Raw genomic sequence first — 24,897 nt, forward strand, 5'->3', positions numbered from 1 at the left:
CAAATTTTACTAGAAATGACAGGTGACAGATAGGAGGCAGTTCTACTTAGGTTAAATAGATTGAATTAGATGAATTTAAACTAAGAGATGTGTTCTGAGTTTTGCTAAGTACTCACAAGAGATTTTGAACAGGAAAGCGACTTGGTCACGATCTTCAGTCTGGTCAGGTCTTTCCGGATTCTGCTCACAGCGCCTGGTCTGGTCTCGGCTAGGCACAGCACTGCTTTCTCTCTGGTCTGGTCTCTGCTAGGCACAGCACTGCTTTCTCTCTGGTCTGGTCTCTGCTAGGCACAGCACTGCTTTCTCTCTGGTCTGGTCTCTGCTCTGGATAGATTGAAGTCTCTAGTTTGGCTTTCTGGAGTTTGATGGAGGTAAGTATGGATTTTTCCGGCAGGGCTTCCAGCGGCAGATGAAATTGAATGTCTCTATGTGTCCTGACTCTCTGCTTTTATCTGTTTCTTGAGAATGGGTGTGTATGTTGCATCACTAGACTTGCCCCTCTCATTCGTCATTGGTCAGGCTTCCATTCCTCCGCTTGATTGGCAAACTGAACTGTGAGTCAGATTGATGTCATTTTATGATCTCTTGAAACAACCTCCCTTATCATCTGTGCACCCAAATATATATATGATCAAAATCCATACTTCAGAGTTACACAGTTGTTTGAAATTACATATACATGGTGTGGCTGAATTTAGCCATGTCTATGTCCAAATCTGCTCATTCTCGGAGCTTGCATTCAAAGAGTGTACATAATTGACTTTTTAACTGCTTTTTCAATTTCCGACATGGACCCAACTTTACATACATGTGTGCAGGGGGTAGGGACATTAACTGATGAAGTTTCAGATTTTTAACATGCACACATTTAGGGTAATATCCACTTTTCCGCTAAAACCCCCCTGAACATACCACCGGTTCCTACCACGTCTTAAACTGTGGGCAGAAAAATCACAAGAATTATGGTATCATTTATAAAATTTTCACATGTCCGCACTATGAATTATCCCCCTTTTTATAAAACCATATCCTTGCTGCAGGGGTGTGTCTTTTCAGGTCACATGGTACAGAAACCAGTCTTTCCAGTTTCTGCCAAGCCAGCTTGCTTCTCACAGGCAGTGCCCCTCCCAGCTTCTCCAGGAGGAAGCCACTTTTTACGACGTCTGTAATAAAAACCTTTGCCTGAGTGGAGAGGGCTTTGTTCACTCTCTGGCAGAGCACAGGAAATTCAATTATCAGATAGATGGCATATCCTTAGTGGGGGCAGCAAAAGGAACATTGGCCTGGGAACATAGTTGTGACTCAAGTTTCACTCCTGATGGGATCCGTTGCTAGGCAAAATCAAGTTCCTTAAGCCAGACCTTCAGCTAACTTTTTGTTGCTTTTAAAATAACTTGTAATTTTACACATGCAGCTAGAATGCTGATTCTAAGTGCAAAACTATGACATTTCAACAGTTACAAAGGCATGTGACACCAAACATAGGTCACTCATTTAATCTAAACATTTTCGATTTTAGTGTCTTTAAATCCAGTGCAACTTAAACTGCTGCAATCCACAGCTCAGCCAGTCTTGTTATAAACCTTGTCTTATGATCTTCATTTCCCAGATTCTGTAGGCACACAAAACTCCATTCTGCCAATGTCTGCTGGTGTTCAGTAAATATTTTGCACATGTTGCAAGGTTTCAAATAGGCATTTTGGCTTGCCTTCAGAAACACACAGAGTGGTTTTAAAACGCCGGCTTTTGGATAGTGGTGAGTACTGGTACTGCACCCATTTTTGGGATTTTCTTGGATTAATGCATTCTAAACAGGAATGGTTCTTACATGGTAGTAAATCCTTGCTTAACATTGTTTTGATGGGGCTCCTTACAGTAAGATGGTTATGTGGAACCCCACAAAAAGGGTTGAATCTTTAAAGTGGTCCAATGAGTCACGATTTCAGCAACTTTTTGACATCAGTAAAAGTGGATTTTGTTAACAAAGACCTTTCTTTACCCTGGTGGGTGGCAAGTTAGGTAACCATTTTGGTGTGCGCACAACTGCGCAGCTTTCCTGGATTTCGGCGCACATGTGGGTTTTCCGCCATCTTGAATTTCCTAAGCCCACAGCACCAAATGTTGTAGCAGGATAGCTTAAACGTGGGTCAGGACCCCCAACAGCTGTACACACGTGTTAGGCAGAATTATATGCAGTACCCTTTGGGAACACCACACACAATTAAGACTACAAGTGACAGTACAATTTCACCTTCGGTACAAGCCCATACTACACAGTAAAGTGGTAGCGATGGCTGAGCAGTCAGACATATCTCAAGAATAAAGTGAGCAGTATCAATAGTTACACAAAGGACATCAAATACTATGATTCAAACAAACACTGACTCAAGATGTCTAAGTAAACGAATATCCATTTATTTACACATCAGTTATAAAACATTTATTTCACTATTGTCAAGCAGTTGAAAAATCACAATCTTACGACACTACACCACACCCAATAGATTCTGGACAAGTTAGTCTCAAAATGAAGTGTGAGCAAAATGGCACTCCAGTGATTTTAAAGGGAAAGAAAGAAAAAGTTAGACAAAAGTAGAGCAGCACCAACAAGTAAGTAAGCAGGGCAATCTAGAAAAAGGAACTACGATGAGGAAATCAAATCAGTTCTTTGCTAAGAGTTCAGAACGAAGTTGGTCGGACAAAAAGTTACTTTAAAGAAGAGAAGGACAAGCCCTCGGATTGGCGAACGATTTCTCACACTTTCACCGCCGCTAGACGAAATGAACAACTGGGTTAGCACAGTACCTTTAGAGCAGAAGAATGCTGTATCTGAGGCAGACGTTCCTGGCAAGTCCTGCAGGCTCATGGTTCCTGAAGCGACTGTCAGACTGACAAGAAGGAGGAAGACTGGAGGGTCCTGCACTGCCCAGGGAAGAAACCAGCAGCAGAGCAAAGTGATGAATCAAAGGCGCGCTCCTTAAAACCCAAGCATGGTCTGATCCTCCTGGTTATCCGGTTCACTGGAGCTGTGCACAGCAAATTCGACCAGAGGAGGGAGACCTGGCTTGCAGTTTGGCAAACTGGTTGTTCCCAATAGCTGAAGGGGAAAAGATTCCTTGCAGATCTTCCCTGTCGTCGAAGTTTGGAGATTCGGACCCGCAGCAGGGCTTCACTGGGAGGTTCAGTCGTGGTAGATGTCCCCTTCTGTCAGCTTCTCTTCGGTTCTCTCGATCCAGTGGCGACTCTGCCTTCTCAGTCCCAGAGACCTGCTTTGTATGCCGTTTTTCCCCATTCACACAGCTTGGCTGTCAATCACACAGCCAGGATCTGTTGGGGCAGCGTACAGCGCCTCATAGTAGGTTGTGAAGCATTCTGCAATGTCCTGGTCGGTCGAGGCCCGTCCTGCATCTGCGATGCTTATGTTTCTAACCTGGTGGTGCCCTTCATCCCTCTTTTCCAGTCACACTAACATCTTACTGGCTTCGTCTCCAGTTTCATATAGCCTAGCTCGCATTGTTCTGTGCGCATGTTTTGCACAATTCAGCGTTACATTTTGCAGTTTCTTTGCGCTAGGAGTAGGGTGCTATTATCCTCAACTGTCCCTATGTTTGTGTATAGTACCTCAGCTCTCTCTACCTCAGTTTCAGCATCCTCCACATCTTTCCTATGTGTTTTTTTTGTGTGCTGCTGTCTAGCCCAGTATTTCACCCCTCAGTGTTGCCTTATCTGCCTCCCATAGTATCTCATTGTCATTTGTCGAGCTCTGATTCAACTCGAAGTATAAGGATGTGGCCTCTTGGATTTTTTCCACTAAGTCTGGGAAGCCCAGGTAATAGCTGTTTAGCCGCCAGGTTGGTGGGGGCTGAGGTTTCTCTGTTTCGAGTAGTATCATTAGCGGAGAGTGGTCTGATATCCCTCGGGGGAACAGGGTTGCCTCTGTTACTTTGTGTATATTCTCAGCTAGGGTAAAGAAATAGTCCAGCCTGGATAGTGATGCATGTGCACCAGAGTGGAACGAGTATTGTCTTTCTGTCGGGTGTAAGTCTTGCCACACGTCTTGCAGCCGTAGTGCTGCTGCGAAGGTAGCTAGATTGGTTGGTAATGCTGGTTTTCTCCCCCTTATGTGTGTACGATGTACCTTGACATTCATTACTTCGTTGAAATCTCCTCCTATTATCAGGGTGTCCACTACATTTTTAGCTATTATGGGTGTGATATCTTCCAATAAGGTGGTCATGAGCGCTGGGGGTGAGTAGACTGTTAGTATTGCAATGGTCTGATTCCACAGTGTGCCATGTATGAGTACGAACCTTTCCCCTGTGTCTTGGATTTTGTTGCAGATCTCAATGTTTGTTGATTAATATTAGTACCCCTCTCGAACACATGGAAAATCCTGCATGTATTGCTGTACAGTATTTTGTTCTCTTGAAGTGTTGGCATGTTTTGCCTGCCAGGTGGGTCTCTGTGAAGAGCGCTATGTCTGGGTTATGTCGATTTAGATACTGTGTCACCAATCTTCTTTTAATACTATTATGCAGGCAGTTCATGTTCCATGTTAAGAGACAGAGTTTTTTTTTGTGGTGCCCAATTAGAGTTATTGGCCCTCAATCCGAGATAGGAGGTACGTTCCGTCCATTACCAGCATGGCGCAAATAGCGTGTCCGAGCTGGCAATAGACAGCTAAAAGAACACTATTACGAGTTTGCGGGCACAAGCTTTGCGTTTAGTAATTGCGACATGCCGCAAAAACAGCTGGAGAACCCTCTACCGACATGACCCGCACCGTAGCAAACACTACTGCCTTAGAGTAACGCGGCATTAGCAGTGACTGTAAATAGCAGTCACCATTAAATTGCGGAACCGATAAACAGCGTCATCGCGCAGGAACTGGAAGGAGCACGGCGGCCATCTTTAAAAACACAATCCATTGCAATCCTCACCAGACAGGACCCCTGGCACACTTTCGACATACCGGGAAGATACCATCATCAAGGAGGAATGCCCAAAGCGCCAAAAAAGGGAGCTGCCCACTTTCCGAAAGGAGCGGTCAGCCCTGACGAACTCCAAATGCTGGTGGATACCCTCCACAAGCATGCTGACACTGTTTTCAGCAATGACATGCAGAGGGTGGCGGTGATAAAAAAAAAAAGAGATCTGGGCTCTAGTGGCGCACAAGGTGAGCCACTAGCCACCCCCTGCACCACAAAGGATTGCAGAAAAGGGTGGGACGACCTGCGGCTGAGGGTGCAGAGCATCCACTCTGCTAATAGAAGCCAGGCCCTGGAGACAAGAGGAGGCCCAGGTTCAGCCATGAAATTAATGCCGGGGGAGGAGACATGTGCAGCCATGATAGGCCCCGAAGCCATCGAAGGGGTTGGAGAAATGGAGTGTGGGGCAACGTCATCCGCTGATGGAGGTGAGTGTCCAAAGTCAATACTGCCAACGCCAATGTTATGAAAGTCACTGCTAAGGTCTGGCCAAGGAGTCACGACATGGTCGGCCACACCCTCACCCCTTTAAATCATGCCGAAACAAGTGAGACCCAGGCTAGTGCCAGGTGCGAGGCCAAACACATTCCACACAAAGTGGCCCATTCCGTGAGGCACACAGGGCAGTCGATGGAAACAGTGTGCATGTGAGCCAGCACATTACCCGGCCAATATGAGTGACACAGACAAATGCATGCATTTACCACCCAAGTATAGAATAATGTGCCGTCCCCACCCAAATGCCGATAACCCACTTATATCTGATTGTGATATTGTAGCCATGTCCAAATGCTGGCTCTCAAATCATCACTCATGCCGTCCCTCTCTTCCACCCCCACAGGCAGTGAGCATGACAGCGAGGAGCAGGAGAGCAACCAGCCCAGCACCTCCAGGGGCCAAGGCAGGGGCCGCCATCTCCTTGCAAGGAAGAGAACACCTGGAGGCACACCACCGGCTCCAGCAAGGCCCGTGGAGGGTGCACCACCCCCACCCCCACCCCACCCTGCACTGGTGGCAGACACATGGCCTACGCCGCGCTCTGAGGAGTCGAGTGTGGCTGGGGAAGTTGCAGCTATGGCCCCCCTCGATGTTGCCAACAGCCCCATATCCATATGCTGAGTGACTGAGGAGGACACATTTGAAGTCGTCCACACCCCTGATGCCCAATCCAACCCCCAGGTCTCCTATAGTGACTTGGGTGAGAGTGACACACCTGAGCTTACTGGGCAAGGAGCAACACAGGGACATGCCAGTTCTGTGGCCAGTTCCATTTCGGAAGTGCCGGAAACACATGTGTGCCTGATCCCCAGCAGGGCCACAACATCAGCAATAGATGCAGAGCTGGCTGAGCAGCTCACATGCCTGATCAATGACTTCATGCAGGACAATCGGCAGGCCAGGGAGGAGTGGCGAGATGAACTGAGGGCACTGGGCCAGGTCATTACGGACAGCACAAACCAGCTCTGTGAGGTCCTTGGCCAGATAGCAGATGCTCTGGAGGCTGCACATCCTGCACAACAGCACCAGCAAGAGGACACACCTTCTGCATGCTCCTCCACCCAGACCAGTCCGCTCCGTCGGTCCCTCCATACGATGCGCCGCCAGGACATGCCTCCCCCTGGCTTTGGGAGCGCACAGTGACAATGCTGCCATCCATATGTGGCCTATGTGATCCTTATGGGACTAGTGTGGGGTTGTTGTGGTGGGAGGGGGAGGGGGTGAGGGTGTGTTTGGGAGTTCTAGTGGGAGGGGGAGGGAGGTGAGGGTGTATATGGGAGTTGTGGTGGGAGGGGGAGGGTGGTGAGGGTGTGTATGGGAGTTGTGGTGGGAAGGGGGGGTGGTTTGTTTTTCACATTTAAACCTTCAATTTTAATACACCGGTTGTTCATCTAAAAAAACCAGAGTGGACATTCATCATTGTGCATGTGTCATTTAATATTGCACAGTGCATAGTGTACATGTATCCCCACATCCAGTGCCCAATGTCCTGACATCCTCACACCCTATGCTGACTTGTGTGTCAGAAATATTGTCCAATCAATGATTGCCACACGGCACGTCCCTCCTGTGCATTGGCACCGTGATGCTGTCCTGCCACTTCTTCCTCCTCCCCTTCATCATCATCAGGTGGTAGCAGTTCCATGTCTGGGGGCAGGGGCACGTTCCGATGGATGCACATTGTGCAGCATTACACATTCCATGGTGATCTTGGACACCTTCTCATGGCTGTAGATGGGTGCCCCACCGGACCGGCTGAGGCAACGAAATCGTGCCTTCAACAGGTCAAACGTCTGCTCAATCACCACACGTGTACGGGTATGGGAACGATTGTAGTCCTCCTCGTGCCTGTTCTGGGGGTTTTGGACAGGGGCTATGAGCCATGGCATCAAGGGATAGCCACCATCACTTGCATGAGAGGGTAATGAAGATAAGTGTTCATACATTCATGGTGGACAATTGTACTAGTCTAACATGGTAGCAGGTGATTTCTGCCCATACACACATATCCCTGGAAGCATTGACCCCATTTCTGGCCAGGCTATGTGTCCTGTGCAATGGGATGATGGAGGGGGTAGCTTCTTCAAGATGGGTTATGGTGTGCACTCACATCTTGTTGCACATGCATCGTATATGCATGCAGCAGTGTTGCACTAAATTCATTGATGTGTTGTGTTCTGTGAGATTTGGTGGCAGGGAATGTTGGCTGTAGTCAGTAGCATATTCGTCATTCTGCACTGATCAGTATCATGGTGACTTGCAGCACTCCTATGGGTGTGCGGAACCAGTGACACGCTGTGGTATCCCTGTTAGGCTCACTTCAATGCACTCCCAGGGATGACTGTCCTGTGTGGTGAAATGCAGGAGGCTGCGACATAGTGCATATGCAGTGCATAGTGCAGGATGCCCTTACGGTGTGTGAGCGCCGCCGATGAGTGGCACATATGTTGTGGGATGTGGCCTGGTTACCTGTATGTAGTGTTAGGTGTCGGCTTTATTTCATCACTGTATGATTTTGTAGTCATGTGCCATATCACTTGCTTTGGGGCACAGTGTTCGGTGAGGTGGACATCGTGCACTGGCGTCAACATTCCCACCCAGGTGGAGTATGCATTTCCCCCCCTTCCCACCCAGGTGGAGTATGCATCCCCCCTTCTCACCCAGGTGGAGTACGCAGCCACCCACCTCACAACCCCGATGCACTGCCATGGCCCAGTCAGGCAACTCACCAAGCAGCCAGGATGGAGTGGTATTGCTTGTGGTTGCGATACGCCACCTCCATGGCATGCGGGACCACCAACTCTACGTGGGTGCAGTTGAGGGCACCTATGCAATTTGGCATGCCTGCCAGTGCATGGAAGGCAACTTTTGTATCGAATATCTCCTGGGGAGTCCGTGGTAGGGATATGTAATCCCTTGTGTGCTTGAGGAGGGCATCCAGCACTTGGGTGAGTATCCGGGAAAATAAGGGTTGTGGTATGCCATGTATGTGCCCCACTGTGTGCTAGTAGGTGCCTGTGGCAAGGAAGTGGGGCACAGACACTACCTTCAGTAGAGGGGGGATGGAGGAGCGTATTTCTATGAGGCTCACTATGTCGTCATGTATCAGGTCCACTATGGTGGTGATGGTGTCCCGGTCAAGCCGGTACAGGGTGTGGATCTGCTCTGGTGTTAGGTTGAAGGGGGTGGCTTTGATGCGAGGGACTGGGGCCTGACGGCGTGGTAATGGTGCCTGCACCGGTAGGGCATGCTGGGCCTGTCTCACCCTCCTTCTCCTCCTGTGTATCCTCTGTGGTGGGGGCTGTGGTTGTTGTTGTTGCTGTTGTTGTCGTTGCTGCCTTGCAGGCAGGGCCTCCAGCTCCAGTAATGCTACTACTATTGCTATCATCTTGGTGTGGGAGGGGGTGTGGTGTGTGGGTGTGCTCCTTTTGTGCTGTGCCAGACTCCATTGCCTCGACCTGTGCTGATTGTGTGCACCTGTGGCTCTTGGAAACACTGCTCAGGGTTTTTAACACCTTCTCAGAGATGCCGCTATTTACTCCATGCCGGTAAGGTACTTTTCGGCCTTCAGTAGGCTGTTATTTGCATGTCCGCATGGCTTGTGATCAGGTCATGTTTACTGCATGCAGGTAATGCCGGCATGTTGTGTGGCGTGCACGCGCATTGACCGCTATATAATATATTTAATAAGCGGTCTGGTTGGTCAGAATGGCCCGTAGCAGTAAGCGATGCCAGTAATCCGTTACGTCATCGTTCTTACCTTACCTCCAACCTCGGAATGACCCCCATTGTATGTTTTATATACCTCTATGTTTAGACGACCATGGCCTCCACAGAGGGTGTTCTTTATTTTCCTAATCTGGAGTACCTCAATACATTTTGTGTTTGGTGTAAACAGTCGAACCGTGCATACTTTAGTAAAAAAAAAACATTACATTTGAACCCCAATCCCCCCTCCATATACTCCATCCCCAAATGAAGAATCTGTCGCCAACTCAACCAAACTTTCTAACAAATAACCAAACTTTTCACGCCCCTTGTCAACACAGCATCAGAGATACCGTGGGGGGTGCCTGTGGATGTTTGTTACTTGCTTTTTTCCTACTTAAGTTCTCTGGGTGGGGGGCTATGCTATGGGCCGCCAAGCTTGTTGCGGTACAGAAGAACCTAATGACACATTGCGGACAGGCTGCTAGCCATATGTCTTGTTTTTCTTGTAGATCGCTGTCTTGTTACCAGAGTGTATTGTTCTTCTCAGTCCGCCTCTCTTTGAGGAATTTTTCCTTTTTCCTATTGTCATTGAGGTCGTGAATTGGAGGATCTGTCCGGGAGCAGTTTGATTCATTTCCGCTCCCATTTACTCAGTGGACCTTGAGGTAGATAACAGTAATAGGGGCCCACGCGAAATGGGCCGCCAGCTTTACAGGTATCAGGTTCACATTTTGGTTGCAACTTTGATCTTATACGGTCGTGGTGTTGGCTTTCAGTGCGTCGATCGATTTTATTTCCTCCGCCTCATTCATTATCTCTGTTTGGCATTGCATCCAGCACTTGTGGTTGTTTAGAAGGCACCCTTTCCGGTCTCGGTCGATTTGTGCGGTTACCTTGTTGCCCGTTCGGTCTCCAATCACCTTCCAGATGTCTTTCCGCCCAGCTCCATGCTTCTATGAGGTCGGTGAAGTGCACAGTCATTCCATTGAAGTATATTTTCAATTGTGCAGGGATTAAGAGTCCATATTTATTGTTGTGGGTCTGAAGGCGTTTTTTAAGTTGATCGACGGACTGTCTTGCTTTCTGTACTTCTCTGGTAAAGTCAGGAAAAAAGGCAATTTTGGAGCCATTGAATGTTATAGAGCCCTTGGTTTTGGCCATTTGAAGTATCCCATTCCGATCCCTATAGTTTAGGAGTCTTGCTATCACTGTGCAAGGGGAGCTCCAGGGCTTTTTTCCTGCCAGACGGTATCCGGTGGGCTCTTTCGATTGAAAAGAAATTCAATAGAGTCTTGGGTGCAAAAAGGTCTGCGAGCCACTGCTTGAGGAACAGCTCCATACTTGTACTATCTGATTTTTCAGGCAGTCCCAGGATTCGGATGTTGTTCGGTCTTGCCCTGCCCTCTCCCTTTTCCACCCATTCTTCCAGAGCCTTGAGGCGAGCCAACGCTCCTATCATTTGTTGCTTTACGGTCCTCAATCCGTTCTCTGTTTCTGATATGCGACCCTCGGCTTCTCCCGTTTGCGCCGTGAGTTTTTGTAAGTCATGGCGTAGCAGCGACACTTCTGTACTAATGCCGTCCATCTTTTTTTCCATGGAGGTTCTCGAGTTGGCGATGGCGATCATGGCATGACCCAAGGACCAGAGTTGCCTGAAATCCCTGGTATCTAAGTGGCCACACAATCTGCAGCGAATAAACACAATATTACAGGAAACCACGACAGAGGAACCCACAGACCGCCCAGGCCACTGACCCTTTATTGGAGGAGAAGAAGGGACAGCGAAAGATACTGGGGCATGTTCAAAGACAATGCCCAAAGGGGCAGGCCCTAAGAACGGAAAGGGTGCTACAGACAAGTTCACAACCGCGGTTGTCAAGACAGACATCATGGCTAGTGCAAGAACTAAGCAGACCCCACAACCCATTCCTATGTCCCCGGCAACCACCATGAAACCAATGGCAGTATTCACGTCGATGCAGCAGGGCTTTGCAGCACTTAATAACAAACTGGACAGCATTAACACAAATGTGACCACTATCAGAATCAACTCAAAAAGCCACCAGCCATATCAGCGGATCAGAACAGCAGAGGACACACTGGAAACACTACGCAACACAGTGACAGAGATTGCTGTAAGGACATACATGGGGTTTTCTTGCCAGCATGCAAAATGCGGCATGGAAATGCAGCCAGGCCCAGTTTTTCAAATTGCAGACATCATTTCAGTAACAGCCAGCAGGCAAAGTTGTCAGAATACATAACAAAAAAAAAAGTTTTAGCACAGTGTGCTGCCATTTCAAAATAAAGAGGTGCACAGTTTTATAAATTGGATGTTTTCAACTCGGGAGCCAACAAATACATTACAGACAAAATCCAAAGACTGCAGAATAACGCCCTGAGGGCAGCATTGAACATTCCTTACAGAGAGCATATTACCGCATTCAGGAAGGAGGTTAACTGGCTGAAAATAACGGACAGAATTATCCTCAAAACAGCATCCCTCACCTCCAAATGCCTGAATAACCTTGCACCCCCATACCTTATGGATACAATTACCAGGAGAACAGCTACCTGCCCTAAGAGATCTGCTAACTCATTTATGTATGAGATTCCTAGGTTCAAACGCTCGACAGCAGGAGGAACCAGTTTCCCTGTTAAAGCGGCACAATGTTGGAACAAATTACCAGTTGACCTCAGACTAGAACAACCCTACCCTATATTCAGACATAAGATACTCAATTGGCTACACACTAACAACACCTAACAACACCTAACTGCCGAACTACACTTCTACCTCTCCAGCCCCTACATGACCCTTTGTTCCCTCAAACTACATTGTAGACAATGGTCGTTTGTTCTGTCATATTTTCATGCACCATGGATACACGCTAACGTAGACATGTAAGGTTGTATATTCATATTTGTATATGTATGTGTGCATATATTGTTACTCACGATAATGCCTCCTTGACTTACCAAGAACATTGCTTCGTATTTAATGTATCTTGTACCTGTATTTTAGCTCCTACTGCAATCACTGCTCTATGTATTGCTACCTTGTACTGTAACTAAGTTTTAAGATTTCTTGTTTCTGTTGTGCCCGTCTACCTAAGGGATTGGTGCACATTACCAAACAAATAAACAAACAAACAAACATTTAAAAGAAAATCAATAAAATGTTGTCATTTCAACATATGTTTGCAAAGTAGGGGAGGAAGCAATACAGTTTTCCATCCTATGAATATTACAAATATTATTCCACCAACAGTTATAATGAATGCGATGTAATTGTTTCCAATTGGTGGTAATAGTTTGGAGTGCTACTATGAGACACAAATCAATGAGCAATCTAGAATGAACATTGGCTATAACTGATTGCAAAAGGGAACGTCCAAAAATGAGAAAATCAAAACAAAAATCTTGTTGGGTTTTAAAAATGAGCTTAATTGTTCGCCATACCGAAATCCAGAAGGGCTTTACATGGTTACATTCTATGAACATGTGTTCAAAGGAAACAGGGGCTTGTGAGCAGCTCCAGCAAAGGTCATTAGGTAGAAGGCTGCATTTCAATAGGGAGATTGGGGTGGCAAAAGGTCTATGTTGGAAGAAAAACTGGGTTTGGATTAGGCTGGCTGATGAGGTAATTTTTTAGATATATTTCCATTTTGGAGGCCAGTCGAATTGATCGTTTGGCAGTGAACAATCCTCTTCCCAGTCGTTGTGCAGTAGACCAGTTACTGAAGTAGATCAAATGGATTTATAGAAGAAGGAGGCAGTATATTTAGGCTTCAGTATGTGCAACAGTCTTAACATATCAGGCATACTGGTGCTATGGTTAAGTAGTTCATCATTTTCAAACAGAGCAGCAATAATGACCACATATTGTTTCATGACAGAGGCAGGCAAGTGGTATTTTGTAGCAAAATCTCTAAGAGCAATGGGAGCCTTTTGTGAAAAAAATTTGGTTACAATATTTCATGTTTCTAGATAGCCATGGCTTCCACATCATTGATTTGCCTTTTACTTTAATGAGGGGATTAAGCCAGATAAGAGGAGAGGTAAAAGTAGAAATTTTGGCCAGAGATGGAAACATACATAATTTGAGATAAATTGCAGATTGGCGAATACAGGAATATTTTATCAATTTATTCTTATTCTTAATGGGATAAATATGCGATAAGGGAATTGCGAAAGCCATAGCCCTCTCCAGAAATACCCAATTTGGTAATTATGCAAGTTCATATTGTACAAACCACACCTGTACTTGCTTAAAAACAAAGGCCATGTGATATTTTCTAAAATCTGGAAAATTGACACCACCCATAGAGCGAGATTTTCTAAATTTACTAAGTGTGATTCTATGTCTTCCTTTTTCCCCATTGAAATCCAATTAAGCAGGAATCTAGGGATTTTAAAAAGGAAAGGGGCAGGGGAATAGGTAACATATACAGAAGATATAGATGACGGGGAAATCATCATCTTAATGGATTCCAACCGGCCCCACCAGGAGAGATATACCGGTGACCATGAGGTTACAAGTTCTTTAACTCTGGTAATTATGTTATCAATATTTTTCTTTCTTATATCACCTACAGAGGTGGAAATATTGATGCCAAGATATTTGCGGCCTTGAGGGCACCATTTCATTCCCAAGGATATTGTTTAATGTGGTGTACAATACAGGTTCAGGGGAAGGACCTCCGATTTATCAATATTAAGTTTATACCCAGATGCTTTAGCAAAGTTGGAAATAACCTGTAGTAGATGCGGGTCACTTTGCTCTGGGTTTTTCAGAAAGAGAAGAACACCATCTGCATAATCTGCAGTTTTAATGTGAAGGTGCTTATATCAGACTCCTGAAATATTGTCATATAGTCTAATAGTTTCTAAGAAAGGTTCAAGGGCTAGAATAAAGAGAATTGGGGAGAGAGGGCAACCTTGACGTGTTCCTCTAGAAAGAGGAAAAAAAGCAGATAGTTGACAATATACAAACATTTCAGATTTAGGCATTGAGTAAAGAATGCTGATCAGAGATAGAAAAAAAGGGGGGCCAACCCCATGCCATTTAAGGGTTGTAAATAGAAATTCCAACTCAACTCTGTCAAAAGCCTTTTCGGCATCTAGGGCTACTGCAGCATGGAGATCTTTGGAATGTTGTATTAAATGTATAATGTTTAGGAAGAGTCTAATATTGGAGGAGGACACTCTGCTCTTGACATATCCAACCTGATCTTGTTTAAAGAGATTGGGAAGAAAATGGAGAAGTCTATTGGCTAGTATTTTCACATAAATCTTACCGTCAGTGTTAATCAGGGAAATTGGCTGATAACTTTGAGGGATTTCAGGGTCTTTATTGGGCTTGGAAAAGACAATAATCATAGCTTCAAGGAAAGGTCCTTGGGCTTTTCCTTCTGATAAGAAGTGAGAGCAAATATTGCTAAGTTTAGTAACTAATATATTAGAAAAATGGGAGTAGAAATTTGTAGGAAAGCCATCAGGGCCAGGAGCTTTTTGACTTTTTTAAGATGTCTGACGGCATGAAAAATTTCAGCAGGGGTAATTGGAGCATTAAGAGATTGAAGATCTATATGGGGTAAGAGTTCCTGGGTAGATTGTGGAGAAAGTCCTCAATGGAGAGATTATTAGGGGGAGCTTCAGAAGTATATAGTTTAGAGATGAAATTTGAAACGATTTGGAGAATATCCCTATCTGAATGCTTTCTATTTCCTAGATGATCTTGTAAGGTTACAACTCTAGATATTTCTTTTTAGAATTTGAGGTAGGAAGCTAAAGATTTGGCCACCTTATTGGAAAGTTGACAGATTTCTGATTTATATTTGAGCATATTTGCACATGAGTATTGAGTTACAATTTTATTATATTGAAATCTCAACTTTAGAATCTCTTTAAGAATTGAGGGGGAGCCGGTGCTGGCAAATCAAATCTCTAGAGGTTTCAATTGTTTAAGAATAGATTCAGACTCCTGTTTAAGTTTTTTTTTTCTTTTTATTGGCAACAAAAGATATAATATGACCTTTAAGGACAGCCTTATGACAGTCCCAGTTGTTTGAAGTGCAAGTATCTTGATTTATGTTCATGTTAAAATAATGATTATACTGCTGGGTAATGAAGGGTGCAAATAAGACATCATTCAGTAGACTAGTATTAAGTCGCCATCTATTTGAGGGCTTAGAGTTACAGGTAGATGGTATTTGGATATGAACGGGCGCATGATCGGATATCGTAATAGACTCTATTTGGGCTTTTAGGAGAAGGCTAGCCATGGAGCTGGGAATGAAAATGTTATCTAATCTTGAAAAGGATTTATGGGGTGTGGAATAAAATGTAAAATCTGCATCAGTGGAGTGAAGTAGACGCCATGTACCACTAAGGCCCAGTTCTGATATAAAATCAATGAATTGTTTATGAGATGCAGTATCAGTGAAACAAATGGTAGACTTCTTATCTAGAAAGGGGTCAATGATTTGATTGCAGTCACCACAAACAATCAAATTATAAGGATTTTTCTGGAGCATGTGAATTCTGAGAGATCTCCAAAAATTAGGATCAGGAGATGTTGGGCCATAAATATTGAGAATGGAATATTCTATAGAGTTTATTAGAAGTTTGAGCAGGACCCATCATCCCTTATAATCAGATTCATTAGAAAGTATGCTACATTTGAGAGATTTGTTGATTAAGGTCATAACACCATTTCTTTTTCCATCACCAGAGAATATGTGACCAACCCAATGCCTTTTGGGTTTGGCTGCTTACTCATTGGAAAGATGTGACTCTTGGATGCAGGCAATTGAAGGTTTCAATCTTTTCAGATGAGAATGTATTTTTGTCTCTTAATTGGATGATGTAATTCTTTAATGTTCGAAGATACTATATTTAGAGGCATGAGTGTGGAGTAATGCATATATGAATCATTGGGTATACATAAGAAGAGGCAATGTAAAAGTTTTAACTATTAAGATACCAATAGAATAACAATGCACAGCAAAAATGATATGAAATGCAACCAGGTATTCAGTATAACAAAGGATGACACAAAGGGAGAAAGACATGAGGAGGGGGGTGCAAACGAAAGGAGAAGCATGGTCTTTAGCAACAAAGAAACATATTTAAAAGTTCACGATGTATGTTTGTCAAACTGCCTTGATTTAAAATAAATATTTTTTTTTTTAAAAGTTGCGTGAAAAAAGGTGGCTACAAAAAGACAGCCACATCAGACCATGCTGTAGTAAAAGCAAAAATTGTGCTGGGCGGTGGGAGCCGAAGAGAAAAAAAAAGAAGGACTAGGCCCACCTAAACCCCACTCCAGTGGAGATAATAGAAAGTGTATTAAATAGTTTTCATGTGATAGGAGGTAGTGTATCCATGTTGTTTCTTTTCTGAGATTGGATATATCCACGTAGATCCGTTGAATTCTGAAAAGTTGAAGTTTGCCCATTTAGTGTAACTTCAAGAGAGACAGGGTGTATGATGCCATATCTAGCATTTAATTGCCTTGATGCTGGTCTGAAGGCGAGGAGCTCCTTTCTTCTGGCTGCAGTTGCTTTGTCAACATCCTGTGTTATAAAGATTATTTTTCCTTCCCATGTTAAGTTTTTGATTTGCTTTACTTTTTCTATGATAAGAGCTACATGAGTGAAATCAAGGAGAGCTAATAATATCATGGTCCTCTGTAGGTTATTGGAGCTCTGTGAGGGTTTGAGTGGTCCAATTGGGTGTGCTCTTTGGATATTTAGTTGTACTGAGGCTGAAAGGCTATGAATTCTAGGCAGAAACATATATAGGAAGGCAGTGTGGTTGTCTTTTTCGATACCTTCAGGAAGGCCAATAATGCAAAGATTATTTCTTCTGTTCCGATTTTCTAAATTTTCGGTCTGTTGCTGTAAAGCTAATACAGTAGCTTCCAGAGTGGTAAATTTATTAGAAATATCTTCTGCCTTTCCAAACCACCTCTCAACCTCATTAATTCTGGCTTCAAAGATAGACAGCTTGTTGTCTAGTTGCTGTAGTTTAGTATTTGAATCTTGCATGAAGGGCTTAAGAGCTCTAATTTCTGATAATATAGTTTGCATGACCGGATTAGTTGAGTTCTCTATTGGTGGAGAAGAATCATTCTTTTGTCTTTTTAAGGGTAGTAGATGTTGGGGTTAGCACTTCTTTAGATTATGCTTTCTTTGTTGTCATGGTAAAGTATTATGACATTTACCTCCTCCTTACTTTCCCCATTTCTCTCTTAATTTTCTTATCTTTCTGCTGTTTTCAGATGATTTTTTCCCCTTTCTTGTTTTCTCCTTTTCTTTCCCTTACTTGCTCACTTTTCCTGCACTGTGCCTTTCCTTTCATTTTCCTATAGTTTCTTCTACTTCTCTTCTTTGCTTTGTCATTTCTTGGTACTCCTTTTCCTTCACTTAGATGTTCCTCACGGACCATGTAGATGCCCCAGTAATAAGGCAGAGGTAGACGGTGCAAGCAAAAAAATGTGATTTAATTTTTGGAAGGAAGGAGGAATAGTAACATGTTTTTTCCCTTTACATTCTTTTATTTTTCCCATTTTTCCTTATTTATTTCCCTCCCCTTCCTTTTTTTTGAAAAAATAACTTCACTGGGAAATGTGCAGAATGTCAATAATAAAATTAGCAGAGTTTTATATATATATATATATATATTTCTCTATCTCTATTTACCAGTCTTGCAGCTGAAAAAGGGGCTCCTGAGAAATGAAGTGAGCCGCATCCGTGGCCGCACAGCTAACTGGAAGAGCTGGCTGCGCAATGTGCGGGACGATGCAGCTTTAGGGCCCGGCCCCCGGAAGCTGTCGTCGATGCAGGGCGGTCGCCGGAAGATTTCCATGCTTCTCTGACGTTGGGACAAGAAAGCGGAGGACAAATAACAGGTAAGCGGATCAGGGAAAGGTAAGTTAAATGAATTTTAAATATAAAGGCGCTCTACCGGAGCGGAGCTCAAATGTTAGGCAGCCATCCCTCTCTGCGCCAAGCCACGCCCCCGAACATGGTTTCTTTTTAATAGTACATAGTGCAAATGAAGAAAGTGGGCCCTCATTTCTACTAAATGAGCACGACAATGGGCACACACAGCCACAAACTCCCAATGCAGCAAATTAACTGTTAAGTCTGTCTGCAAAAATGGATGAACTGAACACTAATTTGTACAGTGAATGACATTTGTCAAAAGTTATATGAAAGACAATATTCCATACGACTGTCCAACTTGTACCTGCACCCCTTCCCCCTGTCCCAGCCAATCATCCCCACCAAATTCCTTCAATCAACGACGCTACGATGAAACCTCATTCCCTTCCTCCCCTCATGAACAGGCTATAGAAAACCCCAATTCCCCCATATATGTTTTCCATTCTGCTACCCCTTACCTTTCCCAATTGAGTGTATTTCTGTGTCCTAATAAATATCTATGTATGCACTGTTGGTGTGTGTGTTTTTTAAAGCCCTGTTTGGAGTCTGCGGACAGCGCGACTGTGTGGGCTGTCCATAATCAAAATGGAGTGGCCCCCGAATAGAGCGCCTGTCCGGAGATTTCTGCAAAGTCATGGTACCCTTTAAAATATCTCAGGGGGCCCCACCCCTGTCCTCCGGATACCTGGGTGCATGCACACCTGATCTAATGTGCCATACAAACACTGAGTGTGTCCTCTCATGTCTGTAAATTCATGACACACTTATAATTAGTATGGGGGTCCCACCCATGTGCTGCAGACACCTCCGCGCATGTGCATCTGATCTCCTGTGCCTTCTGAACAATGTGCCTGTCTGGGCATGTCTGTGTAGTCGTGATGCACTTTTTAATTAGTTTGGGGGTCCCACATCTGTCCTGCGGACACCTAGGTGCATGCACATATTGTCTCATGTGCCCTCTGAGCACTGCACCTGTCCAGAGATATCTATGTAGTCATGACACACATTTTAATTAGTTTGGGGGTCCCACTCCTGTCCTATGGACACCTGGGTGCATGCACATCTGATCCCCTCTGCCCCAGAACACTGTGCTTATCTTCCCGCACGTGTTGTACTTTTAATTAGTTCAGGGGCCTCAACCCTGTCCTACGGACACCTGGGCGCATGCGCACACTGCATCCCGCGTAACAGGTGTCCTGCAGACAGCCATCTTTTCCTCGGACGTCTGGGGATGTCACCATGTGACCGCACCTGCGATGCATGCTGGGAGTATCTGCGGACACTGTCCTTACCCCCTGACAGTTAAAATGGACATTTTTGTCCAATCCACAGTGTTTTAAGCTAAAACTTCACACTTGCAGAGGTTATAGATCATGTCCTGGTTGATCTAGCGACTAATCTAGGCACAGGCCACAACCACCACCGCATAATGCGGCCATGCACCCAAGAATCTGGCCACAACCACCACACCACAACTTGCCCTTAACTTCCCAATTCAAACACCATAACCCTATTTTTCACAAATGGCAATATTAGCAAATCATCTAGTCCCCCCTCTCCTACTCTAACATCCGCATCTCATCTACATTCCACTGCCCGACCCTAATAACCCCTGCCTGCAGTCGCAAGATAAGCGGCACGCCTAAGACCCTGTCCGCGGAATAACACGGTGTCCGCAGACAGCCGCGCCCCACACACTCTTCTTCCACCTAAAAAATTGACTTCAATGTATCTGTCTTTCACTCCCCCACCCTTCCCAGTCCCTCTTTCCAACATCAAATGACCCAAAATAGGTTTCTGCGGAAATCATGCTACCCTCTGGACCAATCAGAGTCCTGTCCGTGGACCGAACAGGGAAATGGGTCTGCAGACGGACACAGATATCATTAATTGTTTTAACCTACATTTCACCTTTTTTTTAAAACTACTGGATAGATTTACATATGTAAGATAGTTCTTACTGGGTCTGTGGATTTTAAAAAGACTAATAAAGTCAATGGCAACTTTACATGTTCTGGGAGAAAGTAGTCAGTCCCAGAAAATGGAGTCTGAGTTGGGAAGTATAAAAAGACAACCCTCTGTCACCACAATGAAGGTGCTGTGTAACACACAGTAAAAGATCATGCCTATAGAGTAGGTGAGGCTGCACAGTCTATGAACACAAGAATGTTAAACAAACACATAAAACACATGTAAGAGTGGGAAAAAAGGCTCATACTCTTACCAGGTGAAAAAAAAGAAGCCTAGAAATCCAGAAAGAGTAGGTAAGGGAAACTAGCCATTTTGGATAATCCTCCCTAACACTCGCCCCCCACAGACTAAGGGACAGGGGGATTTAATCCACTCCTGGATGAATCTCTTCACTCTATTTGGTTAAAAACATCCTCGAGAGACCATCAGCATTTTGGTGGTGACATCCTGCTCTGTGCTCAATGGTGAAATCAAACCCTTGCAGGCAGATTGACCATCTTAGAAGTTTTGGGTTTTCCACTTTCATTTACATTAACCATCTCAAGGGTTGGTGGTCTGTTTGAATTACAAATGTAGATCCATACAAGTATGGTCTAAACTTCTTCAAAGACAACACAATACACATTCACGCTCTATGGTTTCCCACCTTGTTCCTGGTTCCTTCAGTTTCCTACTGATGAAGCAAATGGGGTGCTCCCTACCTTTCTCATCCAGTTGACTAAGGACTGCACCTATAGCTGTATTGGAGGCATCTGTCTGCTCAATGAAGGGTTGGTGATAATCAGGAGTTCTGAGGACTGGAGCTTGACAAAGGTCTTACTTCAGGTTTTCAAAGGCTTGAGTGCACTAATCATTCCATCTAACCTTTTCAGGGAATTTTGGAGAGGAGATCACATTCAAGGGAGAAGCTATGAACCCATAGTGCTCTATGAAATTCCTGTAGTACCGAGTGAGACCTAGGAAGGCACTCACTTGGGTTTGAGTGGTAGGGGTGGCACAGTTTTGTACAGCTTGTACTTTGCTAGTCAATGGCCCTATTTCACCTCCTCCTACATCATGACCAAGGTAGACCACTTTGCTCTGGCCAATTTGACATTTGCTTGCCTTTATGGTAAGATGGGCCTGCTCAAGAGCCTGCAAAACATATCCTAAGTGATCAATATGTTCTTTCCAAGTAGGGCTGAACACTGCAATGCCATCCAAGTATGCTATGCAGACGTCCTCCTTCCCATTCAGAACTTGATTGACCATCCTTTGGAATGTAGCAGGTACATTCTTTAATCCAAAAGGCATAACCTTAAACTGGTAGAGGCCTGCTGGGGTTGAGAATGCAGTTTATTCCTTGGCATGGTCTGTCAGGGCTATTTTCCAATAGCCTGACGTCAGATCAAATGTACTGAGGTACTTGGCTGCACCAAGTTTATCAACCAGTTCATCTGTTCTTGGCAAAGGATGGGCATCAGTCTTAGTGACTATATTTAGAGCTCTATAATCCACACAGAATCTCAACTCCTTGAATCCTGCCTTTGGTACTAGAACAACTGGACTAGACCATGGACTGGTAGAGGGCTCTAAAACCCCGAGATCAAGCATCTTGTTGACCTCTACTTCGATGTGGGATCTCACATGTTCTGACATTCTGTAACCTCTGCTTTTCACAGGTAGACAGTCACCAGTGAGAATATCATGCTAGCCCCAAGGGGTCAAGCCTAGTGAAAGACAAAACAGGGAGGCACACTGATTTAACAGAACTTTGCACTCCTCCTTTTGTTCAGATGTCAGTTGAGAAGAGAGATTGGCTCCTTCTATGTTCCCATCTAAAGGTCGGCCTCTGAGTAGGTCATGTAGAGGTTCACTCTCCTCCTCCTCTTCAGCTGAAGCTAGAAGCAAAGCTCCCACTTCTGGTCTCGAGACATATACCTTTAAACGGTTGGTGTGAAAGACTCTGGGAGCCTCCTTAGGTCTGCCTAAATCCACCAAATAGTTCACCTCTACAAGTTTGCCCACCAACTTGAAGGGTCCTATTCATTTGTCCTGCAAGGTCATCTTCCTTGTTGGCACCATAAGTAATACAATCTGGTCTTGAGTAAACTCAACCATGCTGGCCTTCTGGTCATGCCAATGTTTGACCAGAGCCTGACCTGCTTTTAAGTTATCACTAGCTTCTGCCATCATGTGTGACATTCTCCTCCGGAGACCTATCACATAGTCAGTTATTCTGACTGGCTTGGGGGAAGGAGCACTCTCCAACCCTTCCTTAATCAGAGCCAATGGACCTCTGACTGGATGGCCATAGAGAAGTTCAAAGGGACTGTAACCAACTCCCTCCTGAAGGACTTCTCTATAAGCAAAGAGAAGGCATGGCAGTAGAAGGTCCCACTTTCTTTTAAGGGGTTCCTCTAAGGCACCTATCATGCTCTTCATAGTATGATTAAACCTCTCTACCACCCATTTGTTTGTGGATGGTAGGCTGTAGAGAACTTGTAAGTGACACCACAGTTTTTCCACACGGCTTGCATGTAGTGGGACATAAAATTGGATCCCCTGTCGGATATCACTTCCTTAGGAAACCCTACTCTGGTAAAAAAAAACAAGTAGAGCCTTAGCCACAGCCTGAGCCATAACAGTCCACAAAGGTATTGCTTCAGGGTACCTAGTAGCATGGTCTACTAAACACAGGATAAACCTGTTCCCTGAAGATGTGGGAGGGTCAAGGGGACCAACAATGTTGATGCCCACACTCTCCAAAGGAACTCCCACTACGGGGAGAGGCACCAGGGGTGCCACATTCTTGTCTCCACTCTTGCCAGAGGTTTGGCAAGTATGACAGCTCCTACAGAATTTGTTGACTTCTGAACCCATTTTAGGCCAGTAGAAGTATAAGGAGAGCCTTTCCTTGGTCTTTTCGAAACTCAAATGATCAGCCAAAGGTATCTCATGGGCCAACTGTAGGAACTGGAGTCTGTTGGCAATGGGCACTACAATTATGTTGCAGTCCCCAGGGACAGACTCAGTTGGTTCACTGTAGAAGAGGCCATTTTCCCAGCTCAACCTATGCTTCCCAAGTTCTTGCCCATCAAGTTGAGAAGCTGCCTGTTGTCGAATACCTTCAAGAGTAGGACACTCTCTTTGTCCTCTGCTGAAGTCTGCCCTTTTGGGTCCACCTTCTGCCAGTAAAGACTGCAACTGTGGATGGTCAACAGGGTCAGGATCTCCAACTAAAACAATGGGGGTCATTCCGAGGTTGGAGGTAAGGAATTACCTGCACCGGTAAGGGTGCCGATGTCGTTAATCCCTTACCTCCGTATTCCGAGGTCCCTTTGCGGGTCCTTCCTTACCTCCTGCTTTTAGCAGGAGTTAAGTACGGGACCTGCAAAGGTACTTCAGAGGTAATTACGGTACCGTAATTTACGGTGCCGTAATTACCTCCTTCCCCATTCCCTTTGAGCCCCATGGGACAGAAATGGGAATGGGGAAGGCCAAAAGGTGAATGGGGAATTACCGGTCCCTCCAACCCTGGAATGGACCGGTAATTACTCCATTCACCATGCCATACTTGGGACGGTTTCGAGGGAAACCATGGAGCTAATTACTCCATGGTTAGCTCCAAACCCGGAATGAGGCCCAATGTCTTCCTCTAGGGCTGACTCTTCAGAAACTGGATCAACCACACAGGGGTGTACCTCACACTCTGCCTCAGCAGGTGGAGGAGTCACAGATTTGACATTGGACAATCTTGGGGATGTCCTTGTTGGTAGCACAGGGGTGCCGTCTGTCTTTTTCTTTGAGGTCTTGGGTTTCCCCTTTACCTCTTTCTTTCCAGAAATAACAGTGAGCAACTCCTGTGGAGTGAGAGGGATAGCTTCCTCTAGCAACTCCTCTGGATAGCCTCTTAATATCATCTCTCCTGCAGGTCTAGTGAGCTCCTGTCTCCTCTTACTGGGAGGCCTGGGAGTACTAGACACAACTCCAAGAGTTTTCAGGTCATTACCCAACAGGACTCTCTGAGGCATTGCACTTTGCATACTAACAGGTATTTTGACAGTCATATCATTACACTGGATGAGAGCTAGTAACTGGGGAAGCATTTGCACAGGGCCTCCAGCTAACTTGGTTAGGCGTTTGGGTGCCTTAGCAACATCCTCCACCTTGAAAAATGTTTCACCAACCACAGTTATGCTGGCTCCAGTGTGTCTGATGGCATGGGTCTCATGGCCATTCACAAGAACACTATCTTTATAATACTCTTTAGTATTATCTGGGATGGAATTATAGACATCTAAATTCTGTTGTTCCCACAAACCCAGGGACACTAAAGAAACACTGGCGGAGACTCTCATGGGTTCATCAGCCAGTAGGTGAAAGTTTCCACTTGCCATAGGTACTTCTTCCTCTGGGGAGAATGCTAAGGAGACAGTGTGGACCCTTGAAGGTTTATCCTTACATCTGGGATCCCCTTTCACATGGTCAGTGGACCCACAAACATGACATTTCCCAAATGTCTTGATGACTGAGGGTTTTTTCTGGCCTCCATCTGGTTGGGGTCCAGATGTTACACTAGCCTGATTCGGTTTCCCTTGAGGTTTACCCTTATGTTGCTGATTGGGACCCTCTTTTGAATTGGAGGTATTTGAATTCTCCTTGTTATCTTTCTTTGGCTGCTTTCCCTCATCCTTCTTCTGAGTTGCCACAGAATCATTGAGAGTAGCCCTGTTGGCAACCAACAAATCAGCAGCCTTAGCTAACCTCTTTGGATCTATGTCCTTGGAATCAGC

The sequence above is a fragment of the Ambystoma mexicanum genome, chromosome 6p (genome assembly GCF_040938575.1).
Source record: "Ambystoma mexicanum isolate Mex_15411 chromosome 6p, UKY_AmexF1_1, whole genome shotgun sequence".
Taxonomy (NCBI): domain Eukaryota; kingdom Metazoa; phylum Chordata; class Amphibia; order Caudata; family Ambystomatidae; genus Ambystoma; species Ambystoma mexicanum.